The sequence below is a fragment of the Grammomys surdaster genome, unplaced genomic scaffold (assembly GCF_004785775.1).
Source record: "Grammomys surdaster isolate TR1022 unplaced genomic scaffold, NIH_TR_1.0 188, whole genome shotgun sequence".
NCBI lineage: Eukaryota > Metazoa > Chordata > Mammalia > Rodentia > Muridae > Grammomys > Grammomys surdaster.
Window position 1 is genome coordinate 2,658,395 of NW_021604633.1, and position 27,467 is coordinate 2,685,861.

Below are 27,467 nucleotides of genomic sequence, written 5' to 3' on the forward strand. Positions count from 1 at the left end.
CATGACCAAGAAACAAGTTGGGGAGGAAAGAGTTTATTCAGCTTATACTTTCACATTGCTGATCATTACCAAAGGAAGTCAGGACTGGAATTCAAGCAGGTCAGGAAGCAGGAGTTGATGCAGAGGCCGTGGAGGGATGTTACTTACTGGCTTGTTCAGCTTGCTTTCTTATAGAACCAAGGACTGTCAGCCCAGGGATGGCACCATCAACAACGGGCCCACCCACCTTTGATCACTAATTGAGAAAATGTCTTACAGCTAGATCTCATAGAGGCATTTCCTCAAGGGAGGCTCCTTTATGATAACTTGAGCTTGTGTCAAGTTGACTCATAAAAATAGCCAGTACAGTGTTTGATCCCTGTATCTGAATATCAATTACTGTAACAGGATAATTTCCTACTACTGCTACATTGTATATGCAGTGGGGCTCGGTGATTGGGCAGTATGAGAGGTAGGCAGAGTGAGGAGTTGGAAGAGGAGAAGGAGAGGATGGGGAAGGAAAAAGAGGAGGCTAGCAACAATGGAGGAGGACGCATGGTTTGAGAGCAGTCCTGGGTAGCTACTTATCAAAAGGTTAGATATTGGGTAACAATTCTAATTAGTTGGGCATCTTGTTATTTGAACAGTTCCAACTATATAAATCCATTGGATAAGCTTTAAGCTTTAAGAGGCTTCATTCTCCTGGGTACCTCGAGGATGGCAAATACTGTCTGGGGTTCAGCCGAGCTTTGTGGATGCAGCGTGGTGGATTGGCAGAGCCATCCCCCACGTTGATGTCTCATGGGTGCCAGAGCCTGTACATCTAGCTAGCAGGAACCCCACTCTGAGCCAAGGAGTAGTGGGAACATAGTGACTGCCTAGAAACAAGCTGGACTGGGCACCGTTTTCTAAATATCTCCCCAACAAATTACTATTTCATAGAAAACCCAATGAATCATTCTTATCTCTCCCATTAATTCTACCACTACCCTTCATGCTTCTTTCATTTCATTTCTTAGCAAACCCTCAAATCAGATCTTTTATAGAGACTGAGACTGAAGAAAATAAAAGTATACTGGTAGGAAGGTTCAATATCATTTCATAGATAGTGGGAAGAAGGAAACAACTGAGAGTTTTTTAATCAATAGTTCATCTTTACCTTAGAGGCAAAGTTTCTTTAGTAAGGGTTTTACTGATAATATTGTGAAATTCCAGTCTGGGTGACTTTAGAAGACAAAGACTTTTATCTTTGGAAAGGGAACGTAAAAGTAGCCTGGTTCTAGTTCTGACTGTGGTCCCCTTGCTGTTCCAAAGGAAGGGCTGCCATTGCTGTAGGGGCATTGTATGCATTGTGTGAGAGATCCAACTGCAAGACAGGAAGCTGAAGTACGGATGATGGGCTTGCCGCCTCCCACCTCTTAATGTCCCCTCACTTCTCGATATCACCATCCTGGGGACCTGGCTTCCAGTGAGTAAACTCAAATTACATCCAGAACATAGTAGCCACCCAGCTCCAGACTGCCAAAGTATTCTCCATCATCATATGGTAAATTCCTTCTAAAATTGTGTATGTTTTTTAACTCTAAGGGATAAAATGTAACCTGTTGAGAAATGATTTAATATAGGCTGCTCCTATAGCTCTGGAAATGTTTTGGATCCAGGTCTCCAAGGGAGTTCCAATCTTTGGGAATGTGTATGGTGGTGACACCTCAGCCCTGTCTCTGGATGGCAGTGAGGTATGAGATTAGACTTGACGAGCTTTAAACTCTGACCATAGATCTTTCCTCTGGAGTCATCAAGAATAAATCCAGACACGGGTATATGCTAGTAATTAGGGTCTGGCTAATATGTATCATGGTATCCAGAATTGTCCTATTTCAGCTTGCTTGCACAGCTGTGATGAAGGTTGTACCCTCTTTTGATGAGCTCATTTTTTTTTCCTGCTGAAGTAAGTGGCTCAAAGGGGAAAATCTTATGACCCTAAAGTAAACGGAGAAAGCAGTATGGCCAGTTATGAATGAGTAGTAAAGACTATGCCTGACTTACCTGTGTGTATAATTGAAAAGATGCATCTGAGGAGATGGCTTAGTGGGTAAATTCTCCTAACACTTGTACCTCAGAGTCAGGACCCACATAATCAAGTGTCATAGTTGAGAACTTTTAATCTCTACTCTGGGGAGGTAGAAACAAGTAGATGCCTGGGGTTCACCGGCCAGCCAGCCTAGCCTAATTAGTTCCAAAACAGTGAGAGACCTTGTCTTAGTGAAAAGACAAAAAGAAAGCACAAAGATATGGGGCCGGGGTGGAGCAGAGACAGCAACAGAGAGAACGAGAACGTGCACGTATCTTTGTCTTCAGCTCAAAGTCTTCAGCTCACCCAGATTTGTAGACTCCAAGAAGAGACTGATCCTCTCCATTTTCCAGACAGGAAGGCTCTCTTCTTTCTCTGGAGAGTCCACACAAGGATAATGAGGGCACATTGCCCTTTTTCTTCCCCATCCTTGATGTATGTTTGTATCTGAGCTCAGTTACTCCTCACCTTAAGTAAACTGAACACTGTTGACGACTTACTATATGCTCCAGTGTCAGTCAACACATGTCTTACCTCTTACCTTCAGAATGAGGGCACCTCATGTAAATGTAGAACACTTACAAAGGTATGCGCTGTCTTCTTCAGGCAAAGTTCAGTGTCTTGGTTTGCAAAACAAGGAAGAGAGAAACAAATGAAAGAGAGAGATGTGAGGAGAGGCTTCAGCTTGTTCTCCTCCATTCATTTGTAAGTTTCTGCATTTAGAGGAAAAGGACTTTAGAAAGGCATCATCCTGCAGAGCCTTGGCCATGCCTGCTCTCCCTAGCTGTGGAATGACAGTGACATGCCCTATTGTGATGTTTGAGTGAGAAAGTGCACCTGGCTTCTTCAAATCTTGTAATAGTGTGGCAGGTGGGGGGACATTTACTACAATTAATGTTTAAATATCAGAGAACAAGAAAAGAAAAAATGGAGAGAGAGAGGAAGAGAAAGAGGGAAAGAAAGAAAGAAAGAAAGAGAGAGAGAGAGAGAGAGAGAGAGAGAGAGAGAGAGAGAGAAAGAGAAGGATGAGAACTTACTGCCCGTCTCACCTGTTTCTGGTTACTCAGCCTTTAAATGTTCTCATATCCTGAAGGACAGGGAGGGATCAGAAGTGGACAGGTCCACACTTTTCCCCTGGAGTTCCTACCTAACCCCTCCCACCATACATACCAGATCCCCTCACAGGATCTTTGCCCTTAGCACTACTGTCAAACTCAATCTTCCCATCATTTTGTGTCAGAAGAAACATAACCCATCTCCTTAGGGTGGTTACCTTAATTAAATTTAGGAAATTATAGTCACAACAAGGACTCAGAAACTTAATGAGGACTTGCCATGTTAGGAAAGCAGGGCCTGTGAGCAGAGGCAGGATCCTAGAGGTGCCTTGGCCTGGGAAGATGGCACAGCGGAATCAAAGGTACTTATGAGAGTCTCTCAGTAGCTAGGCCCAACAAAACTCCTTTAAGCTGCAAATAAAAGGGAGATGCATTTCTCACAGGCTGTCAGTGTGCCTGCAGAAAGAGTCAGCATGTTTCTTTGATCCATGGTGACACCATACTGTGTTGTGACAGGTGGTGACACAATCAGTAAACAAATGACATACAGGTCCCCTGGGGATGGTGATGTCATAGAAATCCATGAAGGGGCCTGGGAGTTAGTCAGGGGACAGGTGAGATGGTGTCATTGGGGTGGAGGCAATTTTTACATCTTGGCCCAAGGGAATATAAAATATCACATTAGCTGACACTCTAACAAATGGAGCATCTCACATCAAGAGTCCTAACTCTTAGTTTGGCATTGCACACCATTGTTTCAGTTGTTAGGGCTTTTCTTTTTCTTTTCTCTCGGTCACTATCACCTCATTAAATTGCAAAGGGATTATTTTTATATTCAGAGATTATCTCCAGATAGAGCCTCCCACACTTTTAACTTCATAGGTTTTGTTTTAGGTAACGCTGACTGCTGGTACCAATTGTTTCTTTTACTCACAGCCAGCACTTACTATCTGCCACAGCCCAGACAGGGCAGGCTATGCAGCTAAGTTATTACTCAGAGCCAGCCCTGCCTGTGAGCCCCCCTGTTTCTTTATAGGCTTGGGGATGAAGTAGAAGAAATGCATCTTGCTTAAGCCCACCGCACTACAGAGTACAAGAGCTAGAGTCCTACAGGGAAAGACAGGCATGACAGAGAAAGGCAGGCCAGGCTGAGGCTTCTGTCCTGGGAAAGAGAGGAGCAGTGGAGGGAGCTTGGAACTGGCTGAGAGCAGAGGAGAGTCCTTCCGAATGTCTGGCACCTTGGTGTGCCTCCTTACCTCTAGCTAGGCCCACTGTATCAGGCTGACAGGGTCCCACCCACTCTACAAGGAAGAATCTCACTTCAGGTCCTTCTACTGCAGGCTTGGGGAGAACAAAGGTGTAAACTGGGGAAAGGTCTTCCTCCATTTGAAATGCAGTTTAGCAACACCAAAATGGGGTCCTGTACCCAGAAGAGGGGTATAGAAATGACAGAAGAGGTCATTTCAGATCATCCTTTCTGGGCTTTTCTCTCAATCCATAAAGATCTCAGACTCTGCCCAAGGCCCATGCTCCATAATGCCACAGCTATAGTGGGAGTGAACTTGAACTCCCTGCCCCCCCCCCCACATTGACTTTCTTCTTTTGTTTTGTTTTTTGTTTTTCACTACAGGGTTTCTCTGTGTAAGAGAGTCCTGATTGTCCTGGACTCACTTTGTAGACCAGGCTGGTTTTGCTCAGCTCACAGAGATCCTGCCTGCTTATGCTTCCTGGGTACTGGAATTAAAGATATGTACCACCATCACTCTGCCCCATATTGACTTTTAATTAATTAATTAATCAATCAATCAATTAATTCACTTTCTATCCTGATTGCTGCCATGCCTCCTCCAGCTCCACCCCTCACACACTCCATACCCCATCCCCTCTTCCCTTTTCTTCTGAGAGAGTGGAGGCCCCACCTGGGTATCCCCCCATATTGACACATCAAGTCTCTGTAGGTCTGGGTGCATACTTTTCTAGTAAGGCCAAACAAGGCAGCCCAGGGCAACCCAGTTAGGGGAACAGAATCCACAGACAGACAACAGCTTTAGGGAAAGCCCCTGCTACAGTTACTAGGGTCCCTGCATGAAGACAGCTTTATGTCTGCTATATATGTGCAGGGGACCTAGGTCTAGTTTGTGTATGGACTCTGGTTGGTGGAAAGGAATTCCATAGGGAGACCAACAGAACCAACTCACCCGGATGTGTGGGGGCTCTCAGAGACTGCATCGTATTGACTTTGTAATTGTTTGTATGTGCTCCTGCGTATATGCACCTATATACATGTCCACATGTATGTGAAGGACAGAGATCCGTGTTGGGTGACTTCCTCATTCTCCACCTTACTCTCACTGAACTGAATGCCCTAATTTGTCTAGACTCTGTGCCCAGTGAGCTCCAGGGATCTTCTGCCTCCACCATCCCAGCACTGGAGTTACAGACATGCCTATTGCTCCTGGCTCTTCTGCCTTGGTGCTGAGGATCCAACTGACAAACCAAAATCCAGCTTGTGTCAGAACACTCATCACAATGGTAAGAATAAACCCTGCTAGGGCAGAAATGAGGCCATTCTCCAGTGAGAACACTGAGATGGGAAGAGCCATCTTGGAAACTGTTCATGGGAAACTTTACTAAGAAAGGAAGTATATTTAGCTTAAAGCTATGGAAATTCAAGCTCACGAGACTGACATTTTTCTTTCACACTGGCAAGGCCTTACAGTGGATGATGTCACGATAATAGGAAATCCTGCAAGCGGAAGCACAAGGTGAGAAGCTAGAGGGACTGGGAACAACCGTAGTTTCTGAAGACTCACTTTGATCCTTGCTGAGAGCACACTGCCAGTGACCAAGGACTTGTCACTGGCCCTTCCTTTAATAACACCACATTGGGTACCAATCTGCTAATGCTTAGACCCTTCCAGGAAGTCTCAATTAATATTCCAATTGTAGCCCTAGTTCCCCATCGTCATTACACTCAGTATTATTCCTGCTTGCCATACACTATGGGGCAAGGTAAGTCGAAATCTACTTACCAGTTTCTTAAACAACATTAACTGGAACACTATAAGGTGTCTGGGAGCTGCTGGGCTCTGAGGCCGTCTAAAGCACGAATCCCATTCATTGTGCTTTGAATTCAAAATGCTCCAACAGGCTCATGTGTCTCCAGCAGGTGCTGATGCTGTAGAAAGTTCAGGAACCTTCAGGAGGTGAGGGCTGCTTGAAGGAAGTGGCTCTCTGTGAGTAGGGCTTGAATTGAAGTTCACGGAAGGATCCTGTCTGGTCTCTACTTCCTGTCCCACGAGGGTGTGAGCAAGTGAAGAGTTGCCTGCTGTTACTCTTGCCATGACAGACTGCACCATTAAGCTATGACCCCAAGTGACTCCTTACTTCCTGAAGTTGCTCTGTGAGCACTTTAGTCACTAAGACCTTATGAAAATGGAAAAGACAAAACTGAAAGTTGACACACAAGAGAGTGTCTTGGAGAGCAGTCAACCAAGCAGTGAGACCCTCAGATGTAATGGAGAAAATGGAAAGAAGAGAAAAAGAAAAAGAAGAAAGAGAACAACAGGAAATGGGTCTCTATGTCAGGGGACAATCTTTGTAAGACTTGTTGAAATATATTTCTACAATTAAACATATTGTCATCTGGACAGCAATACTCAAGATATTTCAAAATGTCTAAGTTATTTGGAGTGGGTTTTTTGGTATAACCATACAATCAAAGCATAAGTAAATAGAAGAAAATAAACTATAAATTCAATTATATTTGAAGATTAAGTACTTTTCAGTTACCCACTAATCAATGAAGCAATCATAATGGAAATAAAATATTATGAGTAGAATTTTAATAAAAACACCATATATCACAATTTTGTCATGCCATTGAAACATACCTCTAAGAGGAAATTTTATACTTAAAATAAAAGTAAAATAAAGTAGAAGTCTGAAAAATAACAAGCCAGGCATTTATCTCAAAAACGGAGACCCACAAAGACTCCTAAGTGTACAGCAGAAAAAAAAGGCCAGAACAATAATTCCAAAGGACAGACAGGACAAAGGTGGGGCATAAGCCCAGAGACCTCATCAGCGCCTCAGAATCAGACAGTAGTGAAGCAAAAGGCACTGACCCATGGATAAGAAGGATTAGTTGTTACAGACTAGGCAGGTGTCCTAAGTTAGGGAGCACTGATCTGAACTCTAAGCCAATAGACCAGAAAATCATTTAAATAGACAAAACATCCCAGGAAATGCACTCAGCAAAACTACAACTCCCACAGAGAATGTAATTGTTAGAAAGGCAGTCAAATTTCTAAGCAAATAGAAATAGTCACTAAGAAAATCGTAAGCTAAATGGTTTTACTTACAACAAGTCCTCATATTTCATACATTCCCTTCATACGTGGCAGTCCTTGGATCTGATTGATACACCTTCATCAAAGCAGTGGTCAGCACTCTTAGAAATTGTGGCCAGGTACAATAGTTTATGCCTTTAATCCCAGCACTTAGGAGGCAGAGGCAGGAGAATCTCTGTGAGTACAAGGCCAGCCTGAGTTCCAGGCTCAGCCAGAGTGAGTTCCAGGTCAGCCAGAGCTATACAGAGAAAAGCTGTCTCAAATACATAAGTAAGTACATACATACATACATACGTAAGCAAGTACGTAGATAAATAGTGGCAGCAGGAGTGAGAACACGGAGGCAGTGCACATTCTTAGACAAAATGGGAAACAAACCCCAAAGTACAGCAGGGGTACAGAGCAGTGAGAACATTGCTCTCTGATGCGGGTGTTTCGGGATCGCCTCTAGTGTGTTAATCAAGAGTGAAAAGTCTGAAGAGATGCAAGCAGGAAAACGAAATCAAACTAAGCCTGGGAGCAATGGATGGAAGTCAAGTCCTCCTACCTCTATTTCATCTTCTGTGATCAGACAGGCAGTCAGAATGCAGTCCCAGACATCTAGGGTGACTCAGAGGCCGTGAGCGCATGCAAGCTAGCTGGAGACATGGGCAAACTCGCATTTGAGGGGGCAGAAGGACAGGCAGAGAGAAGTACCCTAGACAAGGAAGCCAGCAGCCAACCCGTGAACACCTCTCGTCCTGAGTCTGCCTGTGGTCTAGAGGCTGGAAGAGATCAGCTGTACCTCCTGGACTGGAGCTCTGGCCAGCCAGGCCGACTGAGAAGATCATGGAGGCCTCTGTGGCCCTTACTCCAGCAATGTCTTCCACCCATACCACAGGCTCCATTCTTTCCCCATTTCCCCATGGTGCCCAGGTACACTTTGAAGACACTAGCAGTATGAGATGTTATTTATTCATCTAGGCGGGGCTCAAGCTAGTCCCTTTCTAGGTGAGCACCCACCACCTAGACAGGCACTATCCAGTCACCTCTCATCCCCTCGAGCCAGCCGCGTGCAGGAAGATCTTCCTAGCCCGTTTGTAAAGCCTTTTACATTTTGGATGGGTAAGCGGAGGAACACCCTCATAGAAGCAGGGGAGTGGGGATGGGATAGGGGGTTTCAGTGGGGAGTAGAGGGCGGGAAAGGGGATAACATTTGAAAAGTAAAGAAAGAAAACATCCAATAAAAAAAAAAACGAAAAACGAAAAAAACAAAAATAAATGTAACTTTTTCAGCAGAGATGGGGGATCTGACAATCACTTTTCTTCTGTTTTGGCTTTGGTTTTTCGTTTGTTTTGAAACCCATTTTAAGCTCAGTTCTGATTATCTATGCAGCTCTACGTTTCCTCACCGAGCCTCATAGATCCATCTATGCAGCGCTATGTTTCCTCACGGAGCCTCATAGATCCAGTTTTGGACTCAAAACCAACTGACCAGTTCTTTACCCTTTGTACCAAGAGACTGATACTTAGGGCCAGGAAATAAATGCTCATTATTTGTGTAACTGGAAAAAAAACCCAACCAAACAAACCAACAATAACAACAACAACACAACAACAAAACAACTTTGAACAAATAGAAGTCAGAAAATAGGAGTGGATACTATTGTATTTCATTACATACCCATATGAAATCCCCAAAGAATAAAAAAGAGAGAAATCCAGTGTAAGTACAACCTGAAAAATGCACTATTTGTGGGAATGTTCATAAATAGCTCAAGATTGGAAAAAGTCCAAATAACTGCCATAGCTTCAATGGGTAAAAACTTTGCAAAGTCTCAAGACAATGGGGCATTGTTTACAACGCTTCCCATGGACAGGCTGAGACTAAAAATATGTTCAGAAAAGAGAATGAAAGAATTCACGGTGTGCACGGCAGCTTAAATAAAGTCTACATATGAGTGGAACTTAACAGTAGGGCCCATTCCTGGATGGTGACTGCAGCCTAAGGGACCGGTGGTTGCTATCCAAGTCAGGAAGGTGGCCTTCTCCATGGAAAGGTCTAGAGCATGAGAGTTGTTCTGGGGTCTCTGGGGATAGCAGCTGTCATTATAATGGTTACATGGTGTTTGCAACCATATGTTAAACATTATATAGTCTTATAGAGTTTCTCGGACTATATTTCACAATATCAAGGTTAAATAATACATCCTAGTCTTTTTTACAAAATAATTTGTTGTCTACATACGTGAGCATTCTTTTATTCTATCATTTTTTAAATTCATTATTTGACAGTGTTATATTTATATACAACTCCTTGGTCATATTCACAGAACCACTCCCGCCTATCTACAAGATGCTTCTGACATCTCTCCCATTTCCCTTCCTTTTATATCCTCTCCTTAAAAACATCATTTTTTGGTAGCCTACAATGTCCAATTAGTATTTGCAATTGGAATTCTGACTGATATTAGTCTGGTCTTGGTTATATCTTCTATAGATAATTACAGTTGCAATGAATTCATGGATGAACAGGCCAGGAAACACTTAAATCCTTCCCATCTCCCAGTACCTGATAAACTGGTAGGGTCTGAAAGTTAGGTTTCACTACTCTTAAAATGCCAGTTTTGTTACCACTTCCAAACATAGTGGCATACAGGATTGTTCTGTCACTAACTGTCAGATAGAGATATGAGGAACGCCCAGGAGAGTTAGGAGAGCCTTTCCTCAGCTAGGGCTCCCAACTTCAACAAATGGACACAACTGTTCCTAGTCAGCCACTTAGGCTGGGACCCTGGGCTGCAAGAATTCAGGTTCTGTGGGCATCTGAAGATGGCTGTTTCGAGATTTTCTGCTTCTGATACAAAGGGCACACAATATAGCTTTATACACAAGTCACAGGACTAGCAAAACACCAGTTGCGTTGTGTGTGAAATACAACCTCTCTTCCAAATTTGGAACATTTTGTTTTTGTAAGCTCTGCTCAGGACTTTTGAACATGAATGTACACTGGTATTGATAAGGGTTGGATAGGAAGCTTATGTGAGTGGAATACACAGACTGAGAAGGTTATCCCCAACTGAACAGTTCTTAGGCATCACTACAACTGCCTACAGTTTTTGAATACCGGACTGACTTTATTCTGTAATAGAATGTGTATTTCACATAGATTCAATACATGTGGGAAGGATTCTAAGGGCTCAAGACTGAGGAGTGTAGTGTTTTCAGGCTTTGGCTGTAGGCTTTGATATCCTCTATCACTGTGGAAGCACCACCATGTTTTCTTGACATGGAAGGCTGCCTCCTCATCCTGAAATACTTCAACTGGGTAGTTTGGCTCAGTTATGTTCTCCTACACAGAAGCAAGAACTATAGAAAATGTAGGTCAGGAGCTTGTAAATTTAATATCATAATTTTGAGGTTGTACAGTTCCTTTGAAACAATCAAATGATTCATTTTGAAGAAATCATTTCAAAACGAAGAGGAACATAAAAATCTGACTATTCATGCAGAGTTACTGGCTAAGTGGACGACCATCAACTCTAGCAAAAAGAACAGTGAAGGTGTTTAAAAATCATAAAATTCTAAAGCAACGTTTTTTTCCTCTTAAATATATTACTATTAAAAAGCAAGTGGATGTAGTCATCTGGTTTAATGAACAGAGGTGTCTGATTTGAAGAGTTACTTGTAAGTAGAGACACACTAATTGCTTACAAAGGAAGGGAGGATTCACCTGCTCTCAGTATGATATTCCTGGGCTGTGCCTGTCATTTGGAATCAGATCACTCCCTGAGCTTAGAAACGACTGTTGTTCAAAGCAGGAGTGCCGTGTAAGTTCTGCCTACTCCAAGGTGGAAGACGTCATCAGTGCTACATTATCATTGCTTTTCAAATTTTGTTTGCCTGGCAATGTTGTTGATGAGGAGAGGTGTTTGGTCAACTCCTTCCTAAGCCAAGTCGTTGTTCTGAGCTAGCCTGTCTCCCCTAAGTCTCCCCAATGACACCAAAGGGAAATGAAAAGCTTTGATGACCTTGTAAGTGTTAAGGTCCAGTTTTGTCTAAAAAGAATCTGAAGGAATATGACTCTAAAGTAATTTGGTGCCTCAGTTGAGACATTGAATCTGGTAAGACTTTGCAAATGATGTCATACATTTTGCTCACTAAGACTTTGTTTGCAGTCGGATAACCCAGCTTTGAGTTTCCATTGTGGTGTTCACTGGCTGCTTGACTTGGAAACATTTACTGTCTATCAGTTTAGGAGAGTAAGAATAGTTACCATGAAGCTCAGGTGAATGTCTGCATCTGAATGTGTATAGGAAGCCAAGGAGTGTGGCTCTAACAGATGCATAGGTGATACGTGCTAAGCCACCTATGCTGAAGACCCATGGCTATGACAGTCACACACCAGTGGGGCTGAAGAGATAGCGCAGCTGGTAAAATGCTTGCCTCTCAAGCAGGAAGAATTTCATTTGAATTCCAGAAATCACATGAAGACGCCAGGTATTCTATTGTACACTTACAATCCCAGCACTGGCAAGAACACACACACACACACACACACACACACACACACACTTTCTTCTTTCTATTGTATCAAACAGCATGTAGAAACATATTCTATGTACTATTCTGAAATGTGTTCTTTCCATGAGGCTATTATTTGACAAAGTACTTTTTGTATATATTTATAAACCTAAGCCTGTGTGACAATAGTTAATATTTTAAAAGATTTTTTTCAATCATCATGGCTGTTTAAAACAGTTTTTTCAGTTAGTGTTACATTAGACACATCAGGATGTATGTCTGTGCAAATTTCTATGTGACTACAGATTTTTCTGCAGGATGGTACTGAAAAGAACAATGATGGGTGATTGCAATGAGAAATACACTCCTTCTCCATGGTTCCCAGCACCTCACCTAGAAGGCAGGGTGAAGTTACCCACTCCAGAAGTATCTATGCCCCTACACTCTTTCTAACTTGAATTATTAACAAAGTGTTATGGTTTGAATTTGAAACACACCAAAGCCCATGTTTTGAGCTCCTTGTCCTCAGTTTCCGGCACTATTTTAACAACTGTGGAACGTTGAGGCTGTGAAACCTGATTGATGTAAGCAGGTCATCACACCAAAGGTTATCTACTATACCATCCTTGGTCCCTCTGATGTCTGTGTGTTGCCATGGGTATTGGCTGGTTTTGTGTCAACTTGATACAAGCTGGAGTTATCACAGAGAAAGGAGCTTCAGTTGAGGAAATGCCTCCATGAGATCCAGCTGTAATTGCATCTCAATTAGTGATCAAGCAGGGAGGGCCCCTTGTGGGAGGTGCCAGCCCTGGGCTGGTAGTCTTGGGTTCTATAAGAAAGCAAGCTGAGCAAGCTATGGGAAGCAAGCCAGTAAGTAACATCCCTCCATGGTCTCTGCATCAGCTTCTGTTTCCTGACCTGCTTGAGTTCCTGTCCTGACTTCCTTTGGTGATGAACAGCAATGTGGAAGTGTAGTCTGAATAAACCCTTTCCTCCCCAACTTACTTCTTGGTCATGATGTTTGTGCATGAATAGAAACCCTGACTAAGACACCATGGGATCAGGCATGCTCCCATGCTAGCACCAAGATGGACTGAAATCTTCTGGGAACAATGAACCAAAGTAAGTCTTTCCACCATCAAATAAAGATAGTATTATTTTTATTATTTGCAAGTCTGATGGACAGATACATATACTATGTAATTTTTATTAGGATTTTTGGCCACAGTTAAGACTAAGTGAGCTGTTGTTGGGTTTCACCTTCTGTGCATCTTGTGTCTGCTATTCAGCTTAGTTGTTGCTCGTCCACTGGCCTGTATGGAAGACTTCATGTGCCCTGGTTCCAAGAGCCTCATTTCAATAACTTTAAGTTATTTCCAACCCTATTGCTTATATTCTAGGATTGCAGTCAGCTAGGCCAACTTCTTTATTTTTAAGTCTCAGACTTTCTGGCTAGAACTTTTAATGCCTCAAAAAATGGAAGCTTATTGCTTTCCAGGACAGCACTGACCCCTGTATCTGACCCACTTCTTAGATTCTTAAGAAGAAGAAGGCCTGGTGTGTGTCTTCTTGTCTCCCCAAAGGGTACACATAGCACACCCACTTCATAGAAAAGACCATCCCAGGAAGACAGTGGCATTTGAGGTGAGCCACCTGCTGAGCTGGAGGAGACTCACACCTGACCCTGAAGAACTCTTAGATCTGCCCACAGTTATGAAATGATACAGAGTTAATGTTTTTTAAAAAAAAAAACCCAAAAGCTCTGCACTTTAAAAATCTATTCTTTTAGCTATTATAAAGAGATGACTGAAGATTTTTCACAATTGGTATATTCTTTCCCATAAGAAATCTGATCCAAGCTCTTATTCTCTTAACTCTCTTGCCTCTAGCTTCTCTCTGTCCCCTCGCCCTTCCCCCCTTTCCTTCCCCCTCTCTCCATGTGGTCATGGCCGGCCTCCACTTCTCTCCTCTCTCTCTCCTCTTTCTCCACCATCTTCTCCCGTTTCTCTTCCTATCCTAAATAAACCCCCTCCCCTTTAAAAAAAAAAAGGAATCTGATCCAAGAGAAACCAGGTTACCATACAGAGAATCAGGTTACCATCCAGAATTAATTAAGGGAGAATGAAGACTTAAACACAGAGAGGTTACACATCATTAGCTTAGATGCTATTCTCAGAAGTGAGAAGGTACTTTATCCCCTCACACTGAAGACAACATCCCACTTCTGATCTCGGTGCCTATTGTTCATTACACTTTACAACGTAGTTTGGTGTATTGCATAGTTTTACTTTTCAATTTGCTGTTTTATACACATAACAAACTTAGTGGAATAAAAGAGAACCACTTTAATATATTATGGAAGTAGAAACATTATAGCTGGCTATATGGTCCAGCTCCTATGTTTATAGCATGCTGACAAAAGTGACCCTCCCCATGATGGGTTTTTATATAGCTTCTGCATGCATCTTTATATTCCCCTCCCCATCCTTGGCCTCATTGCTTTGCAGTGACAATACATTGAGTAGTTGGTCACTAATTGTGATATATAAACCCTGGGCATCCCAGAGATGGCATCTATTCAAAAGCATCTATTGAAAAGCAGTAGCCATTGTAGGTTAACAGTAACCCAGGCCTGGACATAGGATAATTCCTGCTGTAGGTGCTTCACATGAGGCTCACATGAGAACAGTGAGGATGTGTTCTTGAAATGTGTCACCTTGTGGAAGCCAGAGGGGTCTGTGTGTTCAATTTAATTGAATAAGTAAAGATTGACTCTTTCCTGGGTACCTGATTATGGTGGTTTGAATAAGAATAGCTTTTACATTTGAATGCTTAGTCATCAGGGAATAGCACTATTTGAGAAGGAATAGGAGGTGTGGCCTTGTCAAAGTAGGTGTAGCCTTGTTGGAGGAAGTTGTCACTGGGAGAGAGCTTCAAAAGCCCAACCAAGGCTCAGTCTTTCTCTGCCTTTGGCTCAGAATGTAGTTCTCAGCTATTTTTTTCACACTACCCTGTAAAAGTATCTTTTTTTTGCCTGATGTAATTGTCTCCAAGGTTTAATGCCTTTGTCTGCTAACTTAAGCCTAGCCCTGGAAACTTCTAGCCTCCATAAATTGTTATCTAGGCCTAGAATATTTTCAGCCTCTGACACTACTGAATAAGCTTACTCTCTCTAGCTCTTTCTGAACATTGGGTAGATGGTCAACTCAGTTGTTCTGGCTCAAAACTCCTCTCCACATTGACTGATTTGAACTGGCTTCTTTCAGCTTCTGACTGAGTTGTTCTGTTTGGCTACATATTAACATTGATAATATGTTTTAATCTTCTGGCTCCTCCTCATTCTCTGGCTCATTCTGTCTTCACCTGTGTCTAGTTTGTTCTCTCTTCAACCTGTTCTGTAAAACTCTCCTGGTAAACCTCTCTCTCTCTCTCTCTCTCTCTCTCTCTCTCTCTCTCTCTCTCTCTTTTGTTGGGCATATCCTATTCTCTCAAATCTTTCTCTGATTCATCATTTTGTCTGCCTCTCAATTAAACATCACTTTCAAACATGGGTGCTTTCTTCTAAGAACTAACTTTACCTTCATTGTTTGGTATTAAAGGTGTGTCCTAAGGTCACAACTGTATTCCATCCATAGGGATTAGAGGTGTGTGATAAGGCTGATTCCCACTACAACTATGAACAGGTTTTTCCAGTAAACAACTCAATCTTGAGGTTCACAGTGCAATCAAGCATCCTGCAACATCAACCTGCCTGTCTCCATATTCCCTACCACAATGATAATGTGAAACTATAGACTAGCTCCAAGTTTCATACAAGTTGCCTTGGTCATAGTTTCTCTTCATAGCAGTGGAATAGGGACTAAGACATTGGGCCTCAGGTATAAACATCATCATTGACTAGTCTGAGCTTGAGGGCCAGTCTTGTAGTCAGTGTTGATCAGTTTTTGAGTATACAAATCCCTTTCCCTTTGTTTTTCCAGCCTATGATACACATTTCTTCCCATGTCATAGGGATGCTGTAAAAACAAATGAGCAAAGGAAACTAAGATAAAGATATTTGAGGATACGGTTGTGAAAATTTCAAGTTATTATCAATAAAAAATAACAACAAAAATCTGAATTTAGGTGACTGTCACTTGAGGAACAGACTTATGTTCTAGCTGTATATTGTTTGCTGTAATTTATATGTTCATATTTTAGTTGTTTTATGCATTATAAAGTTTCACTTTTTAATCAAATATTTGTCACTTTATTATTTAAAGCATGAAGCAATATTTTTACGTATATGAGGTTTTTGCTTGCATTTTTGTCTATTAATGAGGGATATGGACCTGTGCCCACCTGGTGAGCACTCCACATGTTGGTGCCTCCACCTTTGTGCATTGTGTGGTGGTTCAGAACACCACATCTTAGAATGTCACACACTGGTGGACTGGCTGATTGACTGTATCCTGAGGGAAGTTGGAGAAAGCTAAGAGGCATTACAGTCATACTCATACCTCTTTCTTCCCCTGTCCCAGATGCTGTTGTCAGTGTCTTTTCCTCTTTTGGAGACAGAACTTCTATCTGAGGCCATTTGGGAAGATATTATAAATAATAATTAATATTATTAATTCTATTTATGCCCCATGTGTGCCTGGTGCCCATGGGAGGCAGAAGAGGAATGGGAGTTTGTAGACAGTTGTGAGGCACCATGTGCATGCTGGGAACAGGAAGAACAAGTTCTCCAGTTCATTTAACTCATCTGTCTAACCTCGGTTTTACTTTTTAACTATTTTTAAACTCACCACATATTTAGAAAAGGACACTCAGCTATGTCCTACTTTCTGTGACACTTCTGTGAGAAGTCACAGTCTCTGTTCTCAGGCCTGTCTCCTTGCCCTCTGAGCATCTCTTTTTCTCTTAACCCTTGTGCTTTAAGCTTGTATTAAAATCTTCACTACCCACAACTCTGCTTTGAAAACCCTGCATTTAATTCTACACCAACTCACTGTACCCTGAACCTAGAACTCACAATGTCAAAATGAGAGTAGTTCCCATAACTTATCCACAGTGAGTTCCTTTACTGTATAACATGTCTCCAGTACCTTACCTCCTCCAACAAAGCCAATATCTCCTAACCTTTCCCAAGCAGTTCTGCCTACTGGGCACTAGGCTTTCAAATATCTGAACCTATAGGTGCTACTCTCATCCAAACCAGCACAGCCACCAACAGTAATGCCAGAGCATGAGTGAGTTTATATTTAAAGGCCCATATGGTCTTTGGTGTCCTGAGTGGCACACATCATTGCAAGAAGAGAAAGTGAGACAATACTGGGAAAGACTGAAAGCATATATATGTTAGCTTTTGATACTTATTCTCTTTACAAAGCCATCAAGATTGATCCTTGAGGCTTAGTGATGTTAGTGGACTCTAATCATTTGTTACAGGTAAGTGCTACCAATGAATTATGTTTACACCCTCTCTTCTAGTAGTGACTGGGTGTTAGTCCAAGGACATTGATGTCTATACATACTCAGAAAATATCCAGGCAACAGCAGCTGGGCTCTTCGACAAGATTTGTTTTAGATAGGAATAATACATACTCTTTACTCATGGGAGATGTTCCAAACTTTCTAAAACACCTTCCCAGGCCAAAAGGACACTCCTCTTGTCGTCTCCTTTTTCCATTTTCACTTTAGAATGCTTAGAAATGACAATATCTTATTGTTGCCTCACACCTTTGCAGATTCCTGCATCTCTTTGAAGCCAGAGTACAGGTAGGTTGACAGGCTGCCCTCACTGAAGCTATGGAATCCTACAAAGTGTCACCTCTATTATGGCACTCATTTCACAGACAGTGAAGCTTGGCACTTGGGATAATGCTCATGGGAAGGGCTGGTCTTATCATGTCTTCCATCCTGTCGAAGCTGGCTGGATAGGAATATGGAATGGACTTTTGGGGACTCAAATGATCTCCAAAGCACCTAGCGCTTTTTCATACTGAAGATTAAGGTGTGCCACCATGGGTTTAGCCATCAACTGGATTACGTTAGTACTATTTTGAAGTATGGGATTCATATTCTCTCCATTGGGTCTGCAATACTTTATAAGTCACAGATTCACTATATTTTCACAGATCTAATTAGCTTTTGTTGCACATGCATTTGTTGGTGAGTTTACATATCCCAAAGCATGACCTAGTAAGAGTACTATCCATGTTTGCAGTTGTTAAACAGGTGATTTCTTGATGTTTCTAGGAAATGAACCCACAGTATGTGAATGTGGTATCATATAGTCTGCCACTGATCTACACTTTCATCCCTTTAATGTTTGAAAGATGTAGAAAGGCCTGTGAGCCAAATGTTCTCTGAGGCACTTAATGCTTATATTTTTTGTGGAATGTTCTGAGGGTTGAAGGACAAAGAGTGATGAGCCCACAGCAAACAAACAAGAAACATAGCAAGGGTTGTTTGTCTATATCCTCTATGTAGCCTCAGATGATAGTTTTTTCTCCAATAGAGGGAAGGACACTGATAACAGAACAGCATTCAGGACAGGGACAGGAGGAGGTATGAGGACGACTGTATGCCACTTAGCTTTCCCCAACTTCCTGTGGGAAAGTCACTCAGCTAGTCCACCAGTGTGTGATGTTCTGAGGTATGGTGTTCTGAACTACCAGAAGATGCACAAAGATGGAGATATTAGTGTGTATAATGCTCACCAGGTAAGTATAGGCCTGTAATCCCTGCTTTTTTGGGAGCCTAAGGCAGAAGGATGGTGAGTTCTCAAAGGTCTGTCTGCCTTGGAGATAAGAGTGAGTTCAAGGTCAGCCTGGCAGCTGGCTCAGATCCCATCTCCAAATTATTAAGACCTAGAAAAAAACTGGACACATGGTTAAGTGGTGGAGGGTAGCTACATAATGTATGTGGTGCTGCCCCACCATACATATGTACATATATACATAATACAACACACACACACACACACACATATGTATATACATATATATAATATCAAAATACAGAAATCCTAGTATACAGGGAAATAAAACGATGGTTTAAAGCCTCAATTGAGTATAGCTATGAAAGTGTGTTCATCTACCTGTACCTCTTTTCTGCTAATGTATACCTTCCATGTAAATAACACTGAAATCATTAGAATCCCATCCTAATTTCAATCCACCACATATTTTTATGTCATGGTTTCACTATTTCTTCCCACAGGCTGAATATCACTGTTCACAGATATTTGTCAGCTGTGACTTTTTAAAATTATCATTTCAGTCTTAGAATGATTGATTAAGACAGATATTAACAGATTAAAGATGAACATTAACCATGGCATATTTCTAAACTGCAAAAGAAGATATTTTCCTGAAAAAATTGAGGGACAATCTATGTTGGACTAACCCAAGTTACAATATCTTCATTGACTCTGATGCTATAAATAACATGATAGGTTATTATTGACTAAAAACATACTATGAAACATTGTAACATCCTATGAAGGTGGCAGTGTAGATGGTTATGTTTTTGGTTTAATTAAAAATGGATTTTGTTTTACTGTATGGCCACATAAGAAAAAGTAATAACAGTTGAGAGTATAGTTTAAATCTGCATATAAGTGCCAACCTGTTAAAATAATAATAATAATAATAATAATGATAAAAATTTAGTCAACCAGAACAAAACTCCTCAAATCCTGAATTTTTAAATTACCTAAAAATCTCCTCCAACTCAACCCTGGCCCTCTCCCTACACAGCTGGCTATGATTTCCCTCTGGTCCAGGTAACAAGCATTTGTTCCTGATTAGCTGACTGTGGTAAACACCAAATCAGACCTGTTCTCCTGCCTGCAGAGCCCACATCTCCACAGAGGGAATTCATCTGACCACATGCTGCTTTTTTCCACAGTCCCTTGCATTTAAATCAGAGTCACAGCCCCTTTCTTCAGTTCTCTCCTTCCCTGCCCCCCTCTGCAGGCCTGGTATATTTTTCTAACCATTCGCAATGTTAATTGGAGTTACATGTGCATGCTCAGAGCTGATGGAGGTTCCAGATGTGACTTTTGTAGGCAAGGCTTTGTGACAGACCCCACCCCCACCCCATCATATTTCAAATGCTATTTTTCTGCAAAAGATATCTTCAATTAGGGGGATTCCAAAGGACTCAGGCATTTTTAGGATCAAACACGACATGAAATATAAAATTACACCCATGTTCACTATTAGATAATCTGAGTTCGGTTCTTAATTTTCCCTTACTTTTGGCTTTACAAATTCAGAGGATTCTAAGGAAGCAATATCAGAGAACAAATCTCTGCTCTTCACTTTAAAACAATCCTGTCCTGTCTGGCTTCATTGTAAATTGACCACAGTGCCTGGAATCACGGAAGGATGAAAATACGTTCAAATTTGTGCAATCTGCCTCCTGATGTTAATTTTATTTGTGACTGTACCTAGGTGTTTGTGTGTGTGTGTGTGTGTGTGTGTGTGTGTATGTGTGTGTATGTGTTGCTTGTGTGTGTATATGTTATGTGTGTGTGTATATGTATATATATATAAAATTGAATGTGTGTGTTTGTGTGTATGCATGTACTTGTTCCACACACTAGCTGGGGAAGGAAACACACTTAGGAGAAAGCTCTGTGAAAGGAATGCTAGTGCAATTAAACCTCATTTGCTACAGGTTCATGCAAAAGCACAGTTGTATTTTTGTGCTCACAGGGCCAAGGCTGCTTTTATTTGTCAAGAATTCTCACATTTCTTAAACCAATGGATCTTGAGTTTCTTTACTGGAATCTCACAAAGCCCTATTCTCGGTAACAAAGGGCACCCTTGGATTTTCAGGACATGCATCTCTATGGCTCAAAAACAGATTTCAAATTCATCAGGTTTGGTGGAAAAATAGAATAAATAATATCACAGAACGAATCATGTCATGCTTACAATCCAATGAGGTGCCAACAGGGGAGACGTTCATTTCGTTCAGTCAGGGAGGATGGGAGAGAATTCACCATCAGTCACCATACGCCCTTCCCAATCACACTGTAAGCTCAGTTCTTAGCCATTTGTGGGCTCATCAGAGCTGTGAGCCTGGTTTGACTTCACTGGCAAAAGCAGATGCCAAAACAAATCATTACCATGATTATTTTGGTTCAAGATTAAATCCTTTTGCAGGGGACACATTTATTTTATTTTTGGCCTCGGCCTCTATTCACTATGTATGTCAGAATAAAATATCTATAGTGAATATTTATGAAAACCAGGATACTTACAAATACCACGCACATGCTAATTTGATATATTCTTACCCTCTTTGACTCTTCTTGTTTTATTTCTTTATCATCACCTTCCTTTTTATTTTTATTTGGGAATGCACACTAAGTAATGTTCAGATTGCAAGAAACATGCATGTAATGTCATGTATTTTAAAGAAAAGAAGTAAATTTTGCAAGCACAACATTTTAATAAGAAAATACTCAGCTAGAAAAAATACCCAGTCTAAAATCCAAAAATGAAATGAACTGTGTGATGGTATATTGTATTTCATGGACTTGTTTTGATCCATTAATCAGCCTCAGACCAGAAATTCTTTATGTCCATGTTTCAATGCCCATATTGGTGTGAGTTGTGAAATTCCAGGCTGCAATGCTGAGTGAGGTGCCTATTTCATTCTTATTAACTGAAATACTTTAAAAACCAAAGTGGTTAGATGTAATAATTTTATTAGTCAGTAATAGTTATTCTATTAACATTTTTCTCCAAGGATTTCTCACCCCTGCCTGATGGTGAGGGTTCTGCAATTTCAGACAGTATGATGGATGCTACTTTTCTATGACAAGAATTTTAACAGCCCTTCTTCAGCACTCAATGCACACCCAATTATGCATCTGAGCTGGTAACCTTGAATTTATGTTGCCATGGTGACAAACTGGTCATGCATTATGGATTATCATTGAAATTCTACACCCCTACCTAGCATAATGGGAGTTGGGGACTTAATCAAATCAGCCATTCTATGCGGCACACACTGAAGAACTACTCTTATTGTTCGGGGGCCAGGCAAGGAAGCAGGCCTGATGAGACGGCAGCTGTAGCACGGCAGCCTGATAGATGGCCCTTCTATACATCTGTGAACGTATAGACACATGGTGTTCAGTGCCTGCCATTTCCAGCTTAGGCAGCAGCTGGTCGGATAACCTCTGCTGTCTCACCTTGTTGTCACGGAGTGCTGAACAGAGACTGAGACTGTGTGCAGGGACGTTGACACTGAATTTATATTGCATGGTACAGAGGGGAGGATGAATGCAGAATTGGAGCAGGAGGGATGGTGAGGGGCTGGGAGGGGCAGGTGTTTGGATTGGCCAGGCTAAGGGTGGCCAGAGCCTGGGACTGAACTAATGTTGATTTCATTATACAAGAAAACAGACACATCAGTAGGGTGGGCTTTGCTTTAGACAAGCCAGTTTGCTGCTTTTGCAAAGCCCAGAAATTCCAGGCAGAACTGTACTTCCTACATAGGCTAAGCATCAGGCTAAGCATCTTCTTGTCCTGTAGACAAGCATAATCATAGTCAGCTCTCTGCTTGCTACAAACAAACAAACAGCCTAACAACTTAAGGTCAAAGAAGCAAGTTGCTCACGGAGCAGTATGCAGCCAGGGAGAGGAGCCCATTGACCACATGGTTCCTTTCTTCCAGGGACAAAGTGAGTGTGGACTAGTGACACACAGGCGCTTGGAGGATTTTTGGTTTTGTTTTTTTTCTTTTTGGGGGGACGGGTCATGAATGGACTTACTAAATGATATTTCTACTATCAATTGTCAAATGAATGTAGTGATTCAAACCGGCAGAGGTTTTGAGCAGGACTTCAAGCTCTAGAAATCTCAGGGTCTGTGAGAATGCTTGTCAATCAAAGATTGACCAATTCTAATTATGCTGTTCTTTTAACTGCCCCTTCTTTTCAACAGTCCGTCTCATATTTACCATCAAGGTCACTTAACACTCCTGGAAGCCCCATCCCTGCATAAGCAAGTGTTCTAGCGGTTTCTTTCCTGGATATTTTCTATGTTCTTGATTATATCATTCCTTTTTTCCCCTATTTATTTCCCACAGCTTTTCAACCCTAAAACTGAAAATCAGACATTTTATTCAGAAGGTTTCTTCATGTGTGCAGGCAGAGAGGCCTTTTGTCAATATTTCATGAGACTTTGGGTGCCTTTCTAGTGCAGTGGGGCTTGCTCACTGCAGAATAAGCAAAATGTCTTATGAGGAAACGTGTCTTTGACCCAACAGATGAAAACAGCTCTGGAGAAACCAGTGCACCTTTCAAGGTCATGTCTAGCTGACTAGGAAGCATTCCAGTGAGGTCTTCAGATAGGAAAATAATGTTAAGAGCTAACCATGTCTGTGGCCAGGAAGGAACTGGCTCTTTAAAAGTCTTAAAATCAGGTCAATATTATACATCTAAAAGCTCCCAGGGACCCATGATTGACAGGGTTAGATGCATAGAAAAATGTGCGAATTGAAGGATACTTAAAATTTTCCTTTTCTTACTGCTCTCACAGGCTACCTCCACATCCACACTCAATAGAGATATTATTTTAGGATACAAAATTTTATTAAATGATACGTTAAAAATAAAGTACATGCCATGAAATTAAGTATCTGAATGGGAGAGACAGGTGGGAAATATGTGGCTGTTAGGTGCCTTTGAGGGATCCTGCTTGTATCCTGGGAGTGGGGGAGTGCTGTTTATTTCAAATGAGTGGAGAGCAATGTTCTCTGGAATTTTCTCTCTCTCCCCGAATGCACAGGCAGCAGCATTCATAGATCCTCACAGAACCTGCTCTATTTCATTTCCTGTTTTTCCCTCTGAGGCTGCACTTAGTGATGCGTTTGATTTTTTTTCTTCGAGAAGTGTAACAGCAGAGCAGCACGCATGCATCTGTCTAGCGCTTCAAGTTCTAAACATGTATTTTAAATTTCCTATGAAATGAAGCAATGGACTGAGCCATTTCCATAAACGTATAATGTCTCTAAAATGTGCAAGATCAAAGGCAACACTGCCTGTTTTGTTAAAAAAAAAAAAGCCATCAAATTGTTATCTTACCTCACAAAGGGTCTCTAAATAAGAATGCTACTTATATTTTGTGAGATCTCTACTTCTAGTTTTTGTGAAATTTCCAGAACATATTTTGTTTAATTTGTATAATGAATAATCTATTTACTCCGTATACAGAAAAGCAACTTAATCCATAAAATTATGGAAGTTAAGAGGGATGCATTCCAATAAAGCCTAGGTTCATTGATTGGAGTGTGGGTGTCACCACACGGCTTAAACCAAGCATCTTGTCAATAGCAAAGACTGAAGCCAGAACCTGACAGTCACTTAGAACCAAAGGAGCTGCTTTACTGGCTTATTATGGCCTTGGCTATGCTCATCCGTCAACTCTGCTAGATGATCCTCTGGGAGTAAACAATGTCATCTTTAGTTTATTAAATTATTTTCAAATTTTAAAGTTCATTTTAACTGATACATTAAAAATATAACAATTGCATAAATTTGTGAGGCTCCATGCGGTGTTTAGATAATATACACCACAGTGTCGGTAAAACCCAAATCTATCTCCATAAATATTGTTTCTCTGTGGTGAAAAAATTTTTAAGCCTTTCTTCTAGGTTTAGTGTTTCTAGATTTATTTTTATGTATATGAGTGTTTTGCCCACATGTATGTACATGCATACATGTGTGTGCTTAGTGCCAGCAGAAACTAGAAGAGAATGCTGGATTTCCTGGAACTTGTAGCTGTAGATGGCTATGAACACCCATGTGGCTGCTGGGTACCAAGTCTAGCTCCTCTGCAAGAGTAACAAGTGCGCTTACCCACTGAGTTGTCTCCCCAGTCTCTCTCCTAGTTTCTTTATCTATCCTTCAGTTCATAGTATATAATAAGTTTCCATCTCTAGTCACCTACTCTGCCACAGCACACCACAGTTTCTTGTCCCTGTGTACCTATTACTTCACATCCATTAACCAGCATTTCCTCACCAGATCCATTACAGCCTCTGGTCACCACCACTCTACTCTCAACTTTCATGGAAGCAAATGTTCAGATCCCCTACACACGAGCCTACGTGGTACTTAACGTTTCCATGCCTGGGTTAACTGAAAAGTTCATGTTACAGTTTCTAGTTTCCACCATCATGTCATAAATGACAGAATCTCATTCTTTAATGGTTGAGTATTAATCTATGATTATATGTTCAACCTTTTCTTTATCATCAGGTGATGAGCATTTAGAAGAGCTCTATTGTGGGGGTCTTTTCTGTGGTGTTACAATGAATACACGTGAGTAGTTGTCTCTTTGGTGATGGATCAAGTCTTTGACTTTGTAATGAAACTTTGAGCTTTTTCCAAAATGGCTGCAGGCATTTACATTCTCTGGGATGCTCAACATTTCCTATCTTGTGTGCTTGCCAGCATTTATCTATCTTACTGATAAAACTGTTCATACTGCAGTGGAGTGATATCTGCCGCCCTGAAAGGATATGTTTATGGAATAATTTTGAGTAGGTTATCATTGGAAAATGTTAGTGATAAGCAGACCTGCAGATAAAAATGTTTCTGGCAGTCATCTAGACTCTATTTTTTGTAACTTCATTACTTCTCATATAGAATCACTCTGACCAGTGCTTTAGTTAAGCAAGATTGCTGGAACACAAATATATGTCATACTAAACTTCCACGATATTTGAATTTACAATAAGCGTGTAGGAAAAGGATGAAGAAAAAAAGAATCCTTAAAGTTAAATATATAAAAATACGCTTTTATTTCCTTAAGTGACTTAAAATTTGGAGTTGTTGGGGAGGTAAGGTGTGGCTTTCACAAAAACTATGTTTTGTATCTTTGTTTGTGATAGAAGACTGGGGAAAATACACTCAGAATGTCCAGGACACACACATACCATTTCCAGAGCCCAGTGATTTCCCCAAACTTATTCAAAATGCTCCTCCAAGAAGGTACAAAGGCCGAGGTCGCTGATTTAAAACAATTCTTGGATGAAAGAATTTGCCATAATATCAGTTATATTTTGAGTGACTATTGGACAGCAATTAAGAATGGTTCCACATTCCCAGAATTCAGTTTCAGCAAGCTTCATTTATGCAGGGTTCTGCATGGCCATCAGGATCTAATCACCCAGGCCTTAGAGGAAGCTTCTGCTCACATGTCAAGAGCTTAATGGTTTCCCCCATCCTCATTATAAAGGAACTACCTTAATAAAAATGCTTTTTTGGGACAGTTTTGCACCCATATCTCCTGATAGATGAGAGTGGCAACTACTACCTTCATCTTGGCCACCTCCAGGAAGTCAAGATTGCATCCTTGTTAATACACGTGGAGCTTAACTTAACCATCTTGATCAGTCTTGGCTTCTATCTTTTGTCTATCTGTCTATCTATCTATCTATCTATCTATCTATCTATCTATCTATCTATCAATCTATCTATACCTACTTTTGGTCTTTTGGAGACAGACTTTCTTTATATAGCTCTGGCTATACTGTAACTCAAAATGTAGACCAGACCAGATTGTCTTTAAATTCATAGAGATCTGCATGCCTCTGTTCCTCAAGTGCTAGGATTAAAAGCATGTACCATTATGTCTGGTGTCTTCTGCCTTCTTTAGAACCTTCTGAACTGTCTCAGCTTGAGGGTAATGGATCTGCCTACAATGCAAGATACCTCTTAGAAGTAGGATAGAAAGCCACATTGCAATTGAGCAAGTTAGATGTTGAAGTAGGTGTATTAGATAACCCACAGCATCCTGTGGACCACATCAGAACACCCTGGCCACTAGGTGGTTCCTTTTTCTCTGCTCATCACAGCTGATTCTGACCTCAAGCTCTTTTTTTTTTTTTTTTTTTTTGGAAATGTTCTGCTCTTGTCCCTGTAGTCACTAAGGGGAGTCTAAAGATAGAGTCCCTTCTGCCTGACTCACCTGAGTTCATGGCCTTCACTCCTGGTGAGATGGAACTGTGGCTTGAATCCTGAGTTTCATCCCTCAGCTGTTACGACGCCTTTTCTTTTGTGTCCAGCTTTCCTGTTGTAGTTGCTGTGGCTGTGAGTGTGAGTGTAACCTAGAAGTGCTGATTCTGGAGACCTGGAGAGAAAGTGGCATCAATGAAGTGCCACATGGATGACAAGGTTTCCTAGGAAGATGCGAGACATGGAAAAAAAGTAGTGCAGTTATTACTGCCATCTCCCTGTACATGGTGCTTATGTGACCCCATGTGTGTTTTAAAGATAGCTTTTATGCAGCAGACTGCTTGTGTGAGGCCCAGAGTTAAGGATGTACTGCTCGATTAAGATCAATATTTGTTCCTTCAGCCCTGCTATCCACTTCTCCCCGTCTTAGTCCTTGGTCTCTACACCCTCCCTAGGTCCTACGTGTACAAACATGTTGTGAAGCATCTCTCAGAGAAAAGGTGGGATTTGGAAGTGCACAAAGCCACTGTATTAGC